Genomic DNA, 17,633 nt, shown 5'->3' on the forward strand with positions numbered 1-17,633 from the left:
GACGGTTTTTTCGCCCAAGTATTATCTGTTTTTTTAAGTGGAGATCGATAATCTATTGTATTATTTACTTTTTTATTTGCTTTCCATAAAGAATAATGAGATAAGTGAGACGTGTCGAGGCTATGAAAGAACTGCTGCGTATTTTGTTCCATCTGTCATTTTAGCAGAGTCTTTAAATCTTAAGTAATTTTGTTAAGTTTCCTCCTGTCTTCAGAAAATCTGGTACGATACCATATTTTTTTAGTATTCCGTTTATCCTTTAGTTTTTTAGTGATCTCCCCAGTATACATTACTAGATTCTTCCTATAGACTTTTCAAAGAGGGATAGCTTCCCATTCTGCTTTCTGAATAGATCTGGTTAGGTATTCAGTTGCTTCAATTATTTCTTCTTCGCTTTTTAGTGGCATTTTGACGTTTAGAGACGATATTGTTTCATATATATTGTTTCAAATATAGATCAATTTGTTTGCTTATTGTATAATTGACATTTTTGGATCTTGTTTCTCAGGTCATATCTATTATGCCAATCACTGGTGAATGGTCCAATGATAACTCTAAGCTGGTCTTACGCTGCACATGTTCATAAAGGAAGCCTTTGGTAATGCAGAAATCAATTACATCAGGAATTTCTGCTGTGTCTGATGGCCAGTATGTGGGCTCTGCAGTGGAAAAAGCTTTCAGTTTCAAGAGTCTCACTGCTTTGTATAATTTACGTCACTTTTTTGTGGTTAGTCGAGATTCTCAGGATATATATTTCGCCTTGAAGTCTTCACCAGTTATAAATCCATTTCCTAATGTTGAAAAAAATTTTGTATAGATTTCTTCCTTTACATTATGTTTTGGTGGGTTATATATGGCAGATATAAGAATTGGCCCGACTGAGTCCTCGATCATAACATTTATGGCTACAATTTTATCAGTTCAGAAGAATGTTTTGACAACCCATTGGCATTCCATAGAACGAGCTTTAGAGCATGAGGTTTGTTTAGAACCAAGACTTACTAGTAGATTTGTTTGACTCATTACTTCCTGCATTAGTTTTATCATTTCTTTCATATCACTCACCAATGCATCGCTGTGTAGATTATTTTTATTGGAAGAAATTTGATTTATTTGGCTGGCAGGAACTTGAGCGTAAGTTTGCTGAGAAGTTTTATTTTGAATAGTTTGACCTGGTAGAGCTCGAGCAGCTCGAGCGAAAATTTGCTGTTTTCCGTGTTGCTCTTGATGCTGATTAGTTGAGGGTTCAATTTTAGCATTCGGTTTTAGAAATTTTTTTCTAAGTGGTGGAAAAGTAGACACTTGCAGCTTTTTATACACTAAGCACCCCTTGTAGTTTGCTGGGTGGTTACCTTCACAAAGAACACATTTGACCTCATTTGTTCTGGATTTTCTTTCGCAGTCAGCCGATGCGTGATTACCAGCACAGTTAATGCATTTGGGTTGTCTTCTACATCCTGACTTAGTGTGGCCATAGTGTTGGCATCTTGAGCATTGAGGTTATTTACGTTTAAAATGGGGTGGCTCAAAGGTAACACGACTGTAGAGTAGGTTTTTTATGTTGTAGATAACTTGGTTATTTGGGTTTTGCTCTATTTCTACAACGAACATTGGAAGGAACCTTTTTGTTCGGCGATGTTTCATATTCCAAATATTTGTAGCAGCATGTCCAAATTTTTCAATAGCTGTTTTTATATTCCCTATATCGACGGAAGGATGCATATTTCTTAATATGACCTTAAAGCTCCTTTCATTTTTAGGTTTGTATGTTTAAAATTCCGTGTTCTTGGTTTCGAGCAGTCTAACGATTTTTGCATAAATTTCCGGTATACCAGGCTGTATACGAATGCGAGTAGATGAAATCACTCTTATTTCATATTTATTATTCGTAAGTTCGTTAAGAAGATTTAAAAGTGAGCGGACGTCTTCAACTTTATCTACGAATACTGGAGGTGATTTAAGGGGTTTTTCATCTTGTTTAGCTGGTTGATCTTCTTTTTCTTTCACCATGAGTCCATCAAATCTATTCGAATTACTGAGCCAGTAGTTAAATTTTTGTTGCTTTGGTTTTTTAATTTTTTCAGCACTGTCTCTAGGTCTTTTATTACCTTTAACGTTATGGATTTCGCTCATAGATCCGGTTCGTTCTCGTTGAGAAACCTTCAGTAAATTCGAAGTGTCTTTATTTTGTTTATTCATTTTTTCTGCTAAACTATGTTCTTATTTAGTTCCAACACCTGCTGGCGAATTTTAGATGGTGTGTACCACCTTCTTTTATTGGAGGCGGTGTTCTATTTATAGGCATGAATTATTATTATTAAATTTTATTTGTTCAGTAGCTTTATATAAAAAAGACAAAAGAAGAAGAAAAAAAATAATAAATTAAACAGAAAAAATTTTATTAATAAATTAAAAAATAAGCGAATTGCAATTGGTATAATTTCTAAGTCAATTTGCAACACTTTTTCTTCTTTATTTATGTAAAGCTTTCAAGCTTTATACTCGTATGCTGTCTCTATCAGCTGTTTTAGATGTGTGTGGATATTAATAAAGAAATTCAAAACAAATTAATTTTCCAAAGATAAAAGCAAATGTTTTAATTTAATAAAAGTTTCACTTATCTTTTAAAATCCGGCACAATTTTATTATATTTTTATTTAGAGTCACTGTCTCAATTAATTTAATTAAATTTGTGATCACTGTATTCCATTTGTTAATAAAAAACATTAAAAGTTGCGGAGTGATTTATTTTGTGCGCACTTTATGTGGTTGTTGAACTGTCATAACCTGCAAAGAACTATCAAAAACCTGCAAAGAACTTATCTTTTCCCATAGCGACTCCAAACCCCGATTGAGTCCCCAAAATATTGTTGTGTATCTAGTTTTGACTAGATACCTTTGAATTTTATTAACCATGGATTACGAACTTTTTTCTTGTGTAGCGTATATGCATTGAAGATATACTTTGTTATGAACAGCAACATGGAACGTGCTTAGCTAGCATATTTATGTCGCTTATCGCCCAAGCAACAATATCGCTTGCGCAACAAAGTTATGTTATTGGATACATACCAATGCATGTATGCTACTTACATTTTAATGCTTACGTAAGGAATATGTGCGGTTGTGCACAATACATTTTAAGTTAGTATTAAGATTGTAATTTTACTTAAATCAGTAATAAAATAAAGTTCAAACTATAAACTGGTATTTAAATTATTTCGCGAGCATAACATGGCGATCCTGCCAAATATAGTTATAATGTGATTGTCTATTGAAATGATGTACTTGCGGCTTCACAGCACAAATTTAAGAAATTATGCTTGTTTTAAAAATATTTGTGCAAATGTATAGTTAAAGTGCAACAAAAATATTTTCTTCTCAATAAAGTTGTTTAAAAAAAAAATTTATATATGTATAAATAATAAACTCCAATCACACTACAGTCCAGAGAGTGTACTAACAACATCAAACGGTGCATCATAAGTTGTCATACACGGTTACTAATTATCACTAATATTATTGAATTATTACAATGATATTGGACTGTTACAATTTTTGTTATAAATAAACAGCAGATTTTTCTATTTTTTTTGGAATTATTAAAATACTTCTACAAATTGACTAAGTACATAGTTCCAGCTTAGCAAAATATATTTTAAAAGGATAAAAATCAATAATTTTGAATACAGAAGTGACAACACAAAAAGTTATAAAAAAAAAAAAACTATTTAAGATTTGAAACTAATAACACGGAAAAGTAAACATTAAAGTTAATATATTACCTTAACTAATATTGAAAAAAAATAGTGTAATTTTTAACGATTTAATTTTACATAATAAAAACAATGAAGCAGAACGGAATATAGTGTGATTATTAAAAATTTAATAATTGTGTATTTAATTTTGTATAATAAAAACAATAAATATATATAAAAATAAATAAAATATTAAAATATTTTTATACCAAAATTTGTTGAAAAAATAACCATGAAAACAGAATTATCCAATAACAACATGGTGCTCGACTTATAGTGCAATATAAAAAAATAAAAACAAAAATTTATATAAAAATCTTAAAAGGAAAAAAGCTGTGAAATATAATATGTAAAGAACAAACACATATAAGTTAATACATTTAAACAAAATTAAAAATACATAACATTTCAAATAATACTATATATATATTATAGAAACAGCATATTTATATATATTGTTTATTTAAAATTAAAATGATAATAATTAATTTCATTAAAAAAAAAATATCCTTATATGAAGTCGTGCGGAAATACATCGATTATTTTTTATCCTGATGTATCGATTTTATATGGTACAAGTGCAGTCGCGATTAATAACAATACAAAGCGAGCAGTGTGAAATATATACAAAACTCATTACGATCATTACTTTCAGCATGAAAATACAGGAAAGCATAAAAAACACAGCAGACTGAAGCTTGATAAAAAGGAGCGCGTGTTAGAGTTAAAGAATAAAATTTACGTTGAGTGCAGAATACATGGGCAATAAAGCGGTGATAAAGCAATAAAGCAGTGATCAGAAGATGGTGGTGCAAAAATAATGGGTATGAGATGTAACCTATATATAAAAAATAAAACAAATATAAATTAAAAAATAATTATATTTTGCAGTATTTGCTAAAAAATTAATTTCATTTTTTTTAAATAAATTTATTCTATATTTATATTAATATATATTGTAAAAATTGTAATTTCTTTGAATAACTTGCATGTATAAAGAAAAAATGTGTGGCACCAAGGCCAAATTTGATAGGCCACAGGCCAATGTAATAAATGAAGTTGATATAACGGAAGTTCAACAAAATATTACCATGTATCTTGTAATAATTATTATAATTATGTTATTAAATTTGTTCATTAAATTATATCTGATGCACAGAAGAACAATAAAGAAAAAATATATGAGATCTGTTGCTCAAAATTTGGATAAAATTTAAAAAAAAAAAAAACAAAATCTAAAAACACAAATTTTAAAATACATGTATACGAACTGACATAAATGGACAAATGGACTGTCATTGAAAAGCAATTAAAACAAGAAAGAGACAATTTTAGTAGATCATTTAAATGTGTTTATAGAAACACTACAGTTAAAATAGAAACTGTAAAAAAGCATTTAATTATCTTGGTAGACAGTTTAGAAAAAGTTAGAACAATTGTCAGAGTATACAATACAAAATTGACAAAAGATCATGACAACTTTGCAAGGTCAGTATATTGGGAGCTTAGGGATAAACTACTAAAAGTTTACTCTAAATATAATATAGAAGAGGATATCCCACACTGTTTAGACAACCCGATACGAATTGATATCAACAAATTATTCGTAGCGGAGTTATCAGAGTTAAAAGAATTAGTTGTTTTGCCTCCTATATCTGAAAATATTACCGATACAGTCGTGTCGCAGACTATGATTGAGTTTTTAAATACAGCAGCCAAACTCATACCTGAGTTTGATGGCAAAGCTGAAAATCTTAGAACTTTCATAGATGCATTGCGACTAGTTCAGTCATTAATGTCTTCACATGAGGCAACAGCCGTTAACTTGATTAAAACCAAGTTGAAGGGCACTGCCAGAAACTTAATTACTAATGAACTGACTGTAGAAGCGATAATACAGAAGCTTCAATCATCCGTAAAGGGTGAATCAACAGAAGTAATAAACGCGAAGATGATGAATGTAAGGCAGAACAGCAAGTCAGCCAATGCATATACAAAAGAGATTGAGGAGCTTACGAAATCTCTGGAAAATGCTTACATTTCGGATGGATGTACACCCGAACTAGCATCAAAATATGCAACCCAAACAGCGGTAAAAGCAATGACGAAGAACTGCACCATTGATAAAGTCAAATTAATAATGGAAGCAGGACAGTTTAATACTTTGGATGAGGCAGTGTCAAAATTTGTAAATAGCTGTACGGAAGCTACAGGCAGCACAAATACAATTTTATTTACAAGAAACAGAGGATATCGCGGAAGTCGCGGATATTATCGTGGACGTGGTAATTTTCGAAGAGATAATACCAACTACAACAACTATTACAACAACAACGGAAATAACTTCAATAGGAGATATAATAATAATTACCGTAGTAGAGGTGTCAGTAATTCCTTTAATAATAAGAATAATGATGGAAGGAATGTTAGAATGACCCTTACGGAAAACGAGGTAACCCCCGATACTCAATAGATAAACATAAAAATGGTAAAATCTTTAATATAAATTTAAATTTAACCTCTTACATCTCCACAAGATCAACCATGAACAGTGGAATATCTACATTTTTAGTAGACACTGGTGCGGACATTTCTTTAATAAAACTAGGACAAGTGCAAGATATTTATATTGATAAAAATAAAACAATAAGCCTTCACGGCATTGGTCATGATACAGCTACTACACTAGGTAAAGTCACAACCGATTTAAAGGTTGAAAATATACTAATTAAACACGAATTTCATGTAGTAGATGATAAATTCCCAATCCCATCCCATGGAATCATTGGACTCGATTTCGTCAAGAAATACAATTGTATACTTGACTATCAAAAATATCAAGATTGGTTAATCTTGCGACCAGATGATTTCCATGAGTATATCGCAATACCAATGAGGTATTCACCAAGTGTTGGTACGATAACAATACCGGCAAGATCTGAAGTGATTAGACAGGTTAATGTACACACTTCGGAAAAAGAGTTACTAATTCCACAGCAACAACTCCAAGACGGAATATTTGTTGCCAATACAATAGTAACAACACGTAGTGCATTAGTGCGACTAATAAATACAACATATAAAAATGTTGAAATACCTATTCATTCAATAAAAACTGAGAGTCTAAACGACTATGAAATAGTTACACTTAGTACCATCGCAAACGACCAATTAAAATTGCAAAAATTGTCCAAAAACTTTCCAGACTTTGTTAAGTCTGATTTAACTAAACTCTGTTCGGAGTATATTGATGTATTTGCGCTCGAAACTGATAAAATATCAGTTAACAATTTTTATAAACAAAAACTTCGATTAAATACAAACGAGCCTACATACATCAAGAACTATAGAATACCGCATAATCATAAAGAGGAGATAACACGACAAGTTGACAAGCTAATAAATAATGGTATAGTGGAACCTTCAGCTTCTGAATACAACAGTCCCATTCTGTTAGTTCCGAAGAAATCACTCCCAGGAAGTACACAGAAAAGATGGAGGCTAGTTGTGGATTATAGAAGCATAAATAAAAAACTCATTGCAGATAAATTTCCGTTGCCAAGAATTGATGACATTCTTGACCAACTAGGCAGAGCGAAATATTTCTCTTGCCTTGACTTAACGTCAGGTTTTCATCAAATTGAGCTCGATGAAAACTCCAGAGATATAACGTCTTTTTCGACAGAAAAAGGTTCATATCGCTTTAAAAGGTTACCGTACGGACTAAAAGTAGCACCAAACTCATTTCAAAGAATGATGACCTTTGCATTCGCGGGTTTAAAAGCCGAGCAAGCTTTCTTATACATGGACGACTTGGTGGTGTTAGGTCGGACGGAAAAGCATATGCTCAGAAATTTGACAGATGTTTTCCATACATGCCGAAAATATAATTTAAAACTTCACCCTGAAAAATGTTTATTTTTTCAACAAGAAGTAACTTATTTAGGGCATAAATGTACGGATAAAGGCATTCTTCCTGATGATAGTAAATTCAAAATAATTCTTAACTATCCAACTCCCAAAAATGCCGATGAAATCAAACGATTCGTTGCTTTTTGCAACTACTATAGGAGATTTGTTCCAAATTTCGCTGAACATTCACTTAACTAAGTTATGTAAAAAGAACGCACATTTCGAATGGACCAAAGAATGTGAAAAAGCATTCCAATTTTTAAAATCTGCATTATTAAGTCCAAATATATTGCAATACCCAGACTATACAAAACAGTTTTGTATCACCACCGATGCAAGTAAATATGCTTGTGGTGCTGTGCTCAGTCAGGAGCACAATGGGTTTCAACTTCCAGTTGCTTACGCCTCAAGATCGTTCACGAGGGGAGAAAGCAACAAATCCACTATAGAGCAAGAATTAGCCGCAATACATTGGGCTATAGAATATTTTCGACCATACATTTATGGTACAAAATTTCTTGTCAAATCAGACCATCGACCATTGTCATACCTATTCGCAATGAAGAATCCATCTTCAAAGCTAACGCGAATGAGACTAGACTTAGAGGAATATGATTTTACCATAGAGTATCTGAGGGGAAAAGAAAACTATGCTGCTGACGCATTGTCGCGCATAGACTTTAATGAAATAAAGGAAATAAGAGAAACAGCCAATAAAATATTAAAAGTAACTACAAGGCTGGAAAACAAAAACAAAAAAAGATCAGAAACAAATGAAGAGATTTGTAATAAACAGTCATCAAACTTAAAAATATACGAAGCGTTCAGAGGTAAACCTAGGAACATCGCCCAGCTAGCCATTAAAGGCGATTGTTTAAATATAAGAATGAATAAAAAAGTGATCACACAAAATATAAAAAACCTAAGCACTAATGGAAAAATTGACTTGGATCAATTCTTTCCACTGCTTGAAAAAATAGCAAGTGTTGAAGGTATAACAAAGCTGCAGCAGTCACTAGATGACAATATATTTACTAATACCCGGGTAAATGAATATAAAAAGAAAGGTAATAAAATTCTCGAGAAAGTTGAAATAGCCCTGACGCCAATTATAAAAAAAATTATAAATAACGATGACAAAATAAAAATATTACAAAAATACCATGATGATCCAATCTGGGGAGGCCACCCAGGGATCACGCGGACATTAAATAAAATAAGACAGTATTATTACTGGAAAAACATTACCAAAGATGTCACTAAATATGTCAAAAAATGTGACAAGTGTCAAAGAAATAAATCTTTGACAAAAACAAAAACAGAAATGGTAATAACCGATACACCAACTGCTGCCTTTGATGTAGTTTTGATAGATACCATTGGACCATTTCCAAAATCGGAAAAAGGTAATTCATACGCAGTCACAATGATATGTGACTTAACAAAATATCTGGTATCGGTACCAATTGCAGAAAAAAGTGCAAAAACAATAGCAAAAGCAGTATTCGAAAACTTTATACTGACTTACGGGCCTATGAAAAAAATTATTACAGACATGGGTACCGAGTATAAAAATAAAATTTTCGATGAAATATGCAAACTATTGAAGGTAGAAAATACTACGTCAACCGCGTACCACCATCAATCATTAGGTACAGTAGAACGAAATCATAGGACATTTAACGAGTACATAAGATCCTACATTTCCATAGGAAAAATGGATTGGGATGAGTGGCTACAATATTTTACATATTGTTATAACACTACACCTTCAATTGTACATGAGTATTGTCCTTATGAATTGGTTTTCGGTAAATCGCCCACCATCTATGACTTTCTTAACACTTTAGAAATAGATCCCGTTTATAATATTGAAGCGTACGACAAAGAAATAAAATTTCGTTTACAAAACGCAAATAAACGCGCGATAAAAGCAATAGAAAATAGAAAACAAATAAGTAAAAATTTATATGATAGGAATGCACTTAGTAGTAAAGTATCGGTAGGAGATTTAGTATTAGTTAAACAAGTAGGACATAAATTAGATAGTTTATATAAGGGCCCATTTAAGATAGTAAATATAGATAATAAAAATAACGCATTAGTTCAAGACAATAAGGACAAAATAAGTAAGATACACTTAGACAGACTTAGATTGTATAATAAATAAAAAAAAAAAAATTTTTTAATTTATATGTATTGAATTTTTAAATATATTTCAAACAAAAAAAGAAAAACAAAACCCTACAATAAGAATGAGTTTATTCAAAAAAAAAACAAAAAATAAAGGAATATAAAACAAAAAAAAAATAATTAATCATAAATAATACATTAGATTTAGGATAACATTATAAATGATATTGTTTAAGTATAAATATATATATGTATATATCTAAACTTATATGTAAAGTACATGATATTATGTAATTTTCTTTCCTTTATTTGTTTCAAATAAACTCATTCTTAAAAAGAAGGGAGGTGTAGCGTATATGCATTGAAGATATACTTTGTTATGAACAGCAACATGGAATGTGCTTAGCTAGCATATTTATGTCGCTTATCGCCCAAGCAACAATATCGCTTGCGCAACAAAGTTATGTTATTGGATACAAACCAATGCATGTATGCTACTTACATTTTAATGCTTACGTAAGGAATATGTGCGGTTGTGCACAATACATTTTAAGTTAGTATTAAGATTGTAATTTTACTTAAATCAGTAATAAAATAAAGTTCAAACTATAAACTGGTATTTAAATTATTTCGCGAGCATAACACTTGGTACGTAGTGCGAATTGTTAATATGACCCAATATATTTTTAAATAATTTTCTGCATACAACGCGGATGCGTTTGTTGCAAAATATTATTAAATTCAGCCTTTAAACTCAACATTTCATTATATCCGAAACTGCATTTTTTGTTAGCAGTTACCAACAGGTAACTAAATTGTTGTAAAATATTATTGAGATCAACCATTCAACTGTATTCCATTTGTTAAGTTTTTTTTGCAGAAAGGCATGTTTTTCAAATATTGGCAGTTACCAATAAATCTCTAGGTCAATACTTTACTTTCTATTCTCTGCGTAACAGCAGTAAAATAATGGAAATTTCCGTTTATGCATTAAACACATGATCAATGTTTTCACTGTTTCCTAAAGGTGAAAACATGGATGGAAAGTCTAGAACCAGGGAGTCTAAAAAAATTGATTGAAGAGTGCGGTCTAAATATTTGATTGAAAAGTGCGGTTGTAAAATTGTTCGCTGCTGGTGGTGAAGTGTTTTTTGACTATTGTGATTGTCGTTAACGAAATTATTTTCATTTTATTTTTAATATAAAATTTCATGGAATATAGTAACTAAAATATAGAATTAATTGTTCATTTGCAATTAAGTATACATATTAAGATTAAAAAGCGAATTAAAATTATAACAAGTTATGAAAAACATTATGTGATGGCAGTTCATTTTACTTATTGCTAACAATGAACATGACAGAATATATAACAAATAAAATCTACAAAATTATTGTCAACTACACAATTGGTGGCTCAAATTAATTAACAGCAGCAATACCTTGAGCAGCGGGAATAAAACATCAGCAGTCAAATCAACGGCAACGGTAGCAGACATACCAACAGCGACGACGGCAGCAGCAGTAACAAAGGTAGCAGTAGCAACTTTAGAAGCAGTAGCAACTTTAGAAGTGCATATTTATTTAGGTGGACTATAGAAACACAACAATATGTAAAATTTTATAGAACTATTGCAAACTTTCGTTTTATTTAAATTTAAGTTTAAAAAGTAAACTTGAAGATTAAACGACTAAATTCTAACTGTTTCGCTTGGAGTCTCGATTTCAGCTGTTACTTTTACATATGTTGTCTTCCTTGTCGCTTTCGGTACATGGTTGCTCATGATGAATTCGATTAGAGCGTTATAGAACGTACGCTTTTTTCCCTCCCACGTTATCTATTCATCTATATATTGAATATTTATGTAAGCCGGTTAAGCAGCCATCTATAAGTCGGCTAAACAGTCAAGTAGAAGTCGGTCAAGCAGCCAAGTAGTAGCAGTAGTAGTAGTCAGTCGAGAGCAGATAGTCGGCAGCAGTAGTCGGTCGTAAGCTGTCGATATTAGAAGTTGTTTTTGAGTTTAACTTTTACATACATGTATTGATAATACTATATTTTTGTTCATAAATAAATATTTAACTTTTACATTTATCGCTGCTAAACTGCTTCTGACATTTTCTGTCGGTCGATTTGAGTCTACCCTCCCTAAAACTACCTGTGAATCGTGATGTGACTCACCTATCTATTTTTATCACAATTTCCTATTATTCGACCTATTTCGTTAACGCACCCATTATTTCGCTAGTACCTCCTATGCGTAAATTACAACCTAAACATACATTCTAGTCGAATGATGGATAAGAGGACAAATTATTTTCTTTCCTACAAAAACAAAAAACAATGCAACTTAAATTTCAATTCATACTTTTGTTTCATTCAATTTTTTTATTTTTTTTTTCATTTATTAGAAATAAGAATAATACAATATTAAGAGACAAAAATTAATAAATTAGACAATATTATGTGAAAGACAATAGAAATATATATATATATACAACAGAAATAATTGTATGTATTAAAATATGTTAAATAAAATATGACTAAATAATTGAAAATAATTTTTCTATCTTTTTGTGTTTTATTTTCTTTATATCATTTTTTTTGATTTTGGGATTAGGTAAAATTGGGGGGGAGGCCCGCGTGCCCCTGGGAGCGAGTACACAAGGCAACGTGTCTGATTGCATTTAACATGGAAAATGCCAGCGCAATTCTTGTTGTCCTCAATCCAAGTTGTCGCACAGCCTCCTCGTGGCACCCCTGGATAGTTACCTGGCATCCGCTGGGTAATGAACTAATAGTGCATACGGCGAGTCTCATCCCCAGGACTTTAAATTTGGGTTGTGTACAGGGTTTGGTACCCGTCACGTAAAATCAACCACCAATGAAGGACGCAAGAGTGCCGCGGAACTGGAAACCGAATAACGTTGACGACCAATGCAAACGATTAAAGGACTATGATTTACGGATATGCACCTGGAATGTCCGGACCCTCTATAGGGAAGGTGCCTCTATCCAACTGGCGGAAGCCCTCAGTAAATGTAAGGCTGACGTCACCGCCATCCAGGAAATGCGATGGACAGGACAAGGCTGCTCTAAAAGAGCAAACTGTGATGTATACTACAGCTGCCATGCAAATAGACGTGAATTTGGATGCGGTTTTGTGGTAAGCAAGAGACTATCAAAATTAGTCCAGCGATTTACACCGGTGAACGAAAGGCTTGCCACACTCCGTATCAAGACAAAATTTTTTAACATCACGTTAATCTGCGCTCACGCGAATTATGTTTAATAAAGACACAAAATTTAAGTTAGATGTTTCTTTATTGAATTGAATCTTAAGACTAAATTAAAAATATTTCTTAAACAATACCTTAAATCTAGAAACATAATCAAATTCAGTTAACCCTGAAATGCAAAATATCTAACTCAGCAGATTTTTGCACCTGGGTACCGAATTTGATGCTTGCTGTCTTTGCAATAGCATTACCTAGATAACGCTATAGTAGACAGCTTAATATTTATATCAACATGCATATTCGCGTTAATACGATATTTATGAAAATATGCATGTCTATACAAACATAAATAAAATGCATACTAAGAGTATGCAAGAGGTATGAGAATGTAACTCCTCCACCCCTTGATTCGAGATTCTCCTGGATCTCGTTACTCCGTTAAATATTTTTTCTTAATTTCATCTAATTAAATGTCTTTAGATGAATGTTCTTGAATCTTATTTATAATTTTAATATTATTTTTCTTTTTTATGCAAAAAAATATTACAACTATTGCAAATATTATTACAAAAATTAAAAATCCACTTATTCCATAAGATACATTTTGATGAAATTTTAGTTCTTCAATTTGTTTAATATTTTCAAAATTTTTAATAGCGATTTTTCTGAAATTAATTTCTTTTGGAAAAGTGATATTGACATTGGTAGTCGGAATATAGAACTTGTCTTGTGCCATCATTTTTTTTATTTTCGAAAACAAATTGTCTTATTTTTATTTTACAATTATATATTGATATTAAATAATTCTTGTTTAAAATTACATTTCTATCATCACAATCTTGAATTGCTACATCATTCTTTGCATTCTTAATTACAAAAGTTTCTTCATCCATATTTAAAATTTCGAATTTGTTATTAAACTTTAATACACAATTTTGATAATAAATACAGTTTTGACTTTCTTTTAAGTTTTTTAAATCCATTTCCTCTTCGTAAGTATATACAATATTTTTTATTTCTATTACATGTTCAAGTTTTACATTAATTTTCATAAATTCCTTATTTGGCATTGGTACTATAGCTTTTACAAATGTTTTAATAAAATTTGTTGGTATTTTAATTGCAAAAATTAACATAGATTTTTTATATTCCATTATACCTAATTTTAATAACTTAAGTTTATAAAAATCAATATTGAAACGTTCTATTTCTTCAGTGGATAATATGCTTGGATGTAACATTTTATGTTTAGCGGCTGATATATTGTCTTGTATTTGGTTGAGTCTATTTTCTAAAAACCTAATTTTTTGCATTTGGTCAATATATAATAAATATTTAACAACTTCACTATTCTTTAATTTAATTTGTTCATAAATGGTTTTGATTTTTTTTTTCTGTCTTCTTCTACATTGTTTTTTAAAGTAACCATGCTTTCATTAAAGTATTGATTTATTTGGACTTGTTTGTTTATTGTAGTAATGGAATTATGATTATTTTCTTCTGTAATTCGCAAATGTTCTAATATTTCCTGACGATCATCATCGTCCATAGTTCCGAACAACCATTTATATGTTTTACCAACGACGTTCAGCAACCCTCTTTTCTGCCTAACACTTTCTGAAGATGGAGTTATTGATTTTACTTTGGCTTGGAGTATTTCTATCTCTTTGTATAATAAATCTTTGTTAAAAATTTCTAAATTCTGTATATTTGCTTTGATTTGTATAATTATCAAGTTAATTTCATTTGGATCGATCATGTGTACAATTGTAATTGTGTGATTTATTATTTCTACTTCCCTCAATCTAATTTGAGTGTAACCAATTTCCTCAGTAATTTTGGAGACTTGTAACATTTGTTGGGTTCCTGTTATGAGCATCATCAGAGTCATTACAAAAGCCAGGATCTGCAAATTTATATGATCTTTTTATATTTGATGTGTGAATATTTTCTAATTTTCTTTTTATGAATTTAGGTTCATTTTTATGCCTAACATTTTTATAGTTCTTAATAAATCCTTCTGTACGGTTTTCTGTATAATTTTCTCGGTTTCGGTTTCTTTTGGAAATTCTAAAAAGTTTTGCTTCGTCCATTCGCTTTTTAATTAATTTGTGATCGATTTTGTTATATTCTACTTCTAATGGCGTAGCTTTTATTGTACTATGATAAGAATTATTATAGAATTTTATAGCTTTACACATTTGAGCTGTGATTGAAAGTTTTTTTGCTAAATTTAAGGTTCTTATACGTTCAGTAAGAGTATTATTTAACCTTTCAATATCAGAATTCCCTGTATGACTGTTAGGTTTTGTGGCATGGTAGTCTATACCCTTAGCAGATAGAAAGTCACGAACATTTCTGGAATTAAACTCATTATCAAAAATAAATGTTTTTGTATGCCCTTTTATGGCTAAAAATTTATTTATTTTTTCTACAATCATTCGACTATTTCTGTCAGGTAAATTGAAAAAGATTGCATGTTTTGAGAATTTGTCAATAAAAATTATAAAAGATTGCTTACTGTTAACGTAAGTATCTATATGAACAATTTCATTTACAGTTGTGGGTGTTTGGGTGAATAGAAATTTTGATTTAATAGGATTTCGGTCATATTTCCCTCCATTGCAAATATCACAATTATTGATTATCTCATGAATTCTAATTTTCAGTTGTGGACGGTAAACCTTATGCTTCATTCCCTCATAAGTTGGAATAATTCCCGAGTGTCCTACTTCATATTTGTGAAAAAATGCTATCTGTTTCTTTAGTTCATGATCTTCCTTTATATCTTTGGCAAAATAGCTACACTTCACAAAGGACATTTTCTGATTATTTGAATATGTACTTAATAAAATTTATTGTAACTTATTATATTCATGATGATTAAGTTCAGAGTATATTGCGACTTTGACATTATCAAAATGTCTTCGTACTATATTAATAACATTTTCAGAGATAATATCCCGTTTATCGATAAAAACTCGTTTGTTTTTGAAAATATTGATTACTTCAACTGTCTTGGTTTTTACTAAGATTATTTGTTTCCTAAAACGGTTTACAATGGTATCAAGAATTTTAAAATGGTCATTAAAATTTTCTACCTGAGAATGAATAGTTTCGCCTTCAACTGATACATTATGGTTATTATCATTTTCTTCTAAATTCGTGTTATTATCTTGGGAGTTATTAGCTTGTACTTCCAAGGAAACTAATGTTTGGTTTTGTTGATTTTCGGCGCTTAAATTTTTGATTCTTAACATTTCATCCAAGGTGAATCCCAAATTTTCGGAATCTAACATATTTATTTCATCGCAATTAATTCGACTAAGAAAATCGGCTATTTTATTTTCTTTTCCGGTAATGTAATCGATTTTGGCATCGTACTCTCCCAGCTGCACTAACCATCGTTGCAGTCTAGGACTAATATCCTTACCAGAATTTTTTACTTGTAACCACTTAAGTGGCTGATGATCTGTTTGCAGATCAAACTCTCTCCCGAAAATATAAGGTCTATAGTACTTTACTCCCCACACTATTGCTAATAATTCTTTTTCAATAGTGGAGTAATTTTTTTCATGGTCATTTAATGTTCGCGAAGCAAACGAAATTGGGTGACCCTCTTGAGTCAAAACTGCGCCGATTGCAAAATTGCTGGCATCAGTGATGAGTTTAAAACGTTTATTGAATAAAGGATATTTTAAAATGGGATGATTTGTTATGATATCTTTTAGTTTTTCAAATGAAATAATAAAATTTGGATCATTTAAATTAACCTTTGCATTCTTTTTTAAATATGCAACCATTGGATAGGCTATTTTAGAATAGTCCTTTATAAACTTTCTATAGAAACCAGAAATTCCTAAAAAGGATTTAATTTGTTTTTGTGTATTAGGCAGCTTCAATTGTTGTATCACTTCAATTTTATTTGGGTTGGGCTTTATGCCCTCAGATGTAAGAATATGCCCCAAAAAATCGGTTTCTTTTTTTAGGAAACTACACTTTTCTAATCGGATCTTTAGCTTTGCTTCTTTTAGTTTTAGAAAAATTTTTTTCATTTTCTCCATATGTTCAGACAAGGAAGTACTAAAAATTAATACATCGTCTAAATAAACGACGCAAATTTTATTTATAAATTCTCGAAGCACAGAATTCATAAGTCGTTGAAAGGTGGATGGGGCATTTTTGAGCCCAAAAGGCATCCGCAAAAATTCATAATGACCTAACGGGGTCGAAAATGCGGTTTTCTTCCTATCGTTGTCATGCATCAAAATTTGATGAAAGCCTTTGGCAAGGTCTATAGACGAAAAATATTGAGCTTTACCTAACTTATCTAAAATTCCATCTATATTAGGAATTGGAAATTTGTCATTTACAGTAACTTCATTCAGTTTTCTGTAATCAATTACGATCCGCCATTTTTGAGAACCAGATTTGTCCACTTTTTTTGGGACTACCCACAAGGGACTATTATAAGCAGAATTGCTTTCTTTAATTATATTATGCTTCAACATTTCTTTTATCTGCCTTTGAATTTCTAATTCATGAGTTTGTGGATATCTGTATATTTTTGAATAAATAGGTCGATCACTTGTA

Source organism: Teleopsis dalmanni, chromosome 1 (assembly GCF_002237135.1).
Source record: "Teleopsis dalmanni isolate 2A chromosome 1, ASM223713v2, whole genome shotgun sequence".
NCBI classification, from domain to species: domain Eukaryota; kingdom Metazoa; phylum Arthropoda; class Insecta; order Diptera; family Diopsidae; genus Teleopsis; species Teleopsis dalmanni.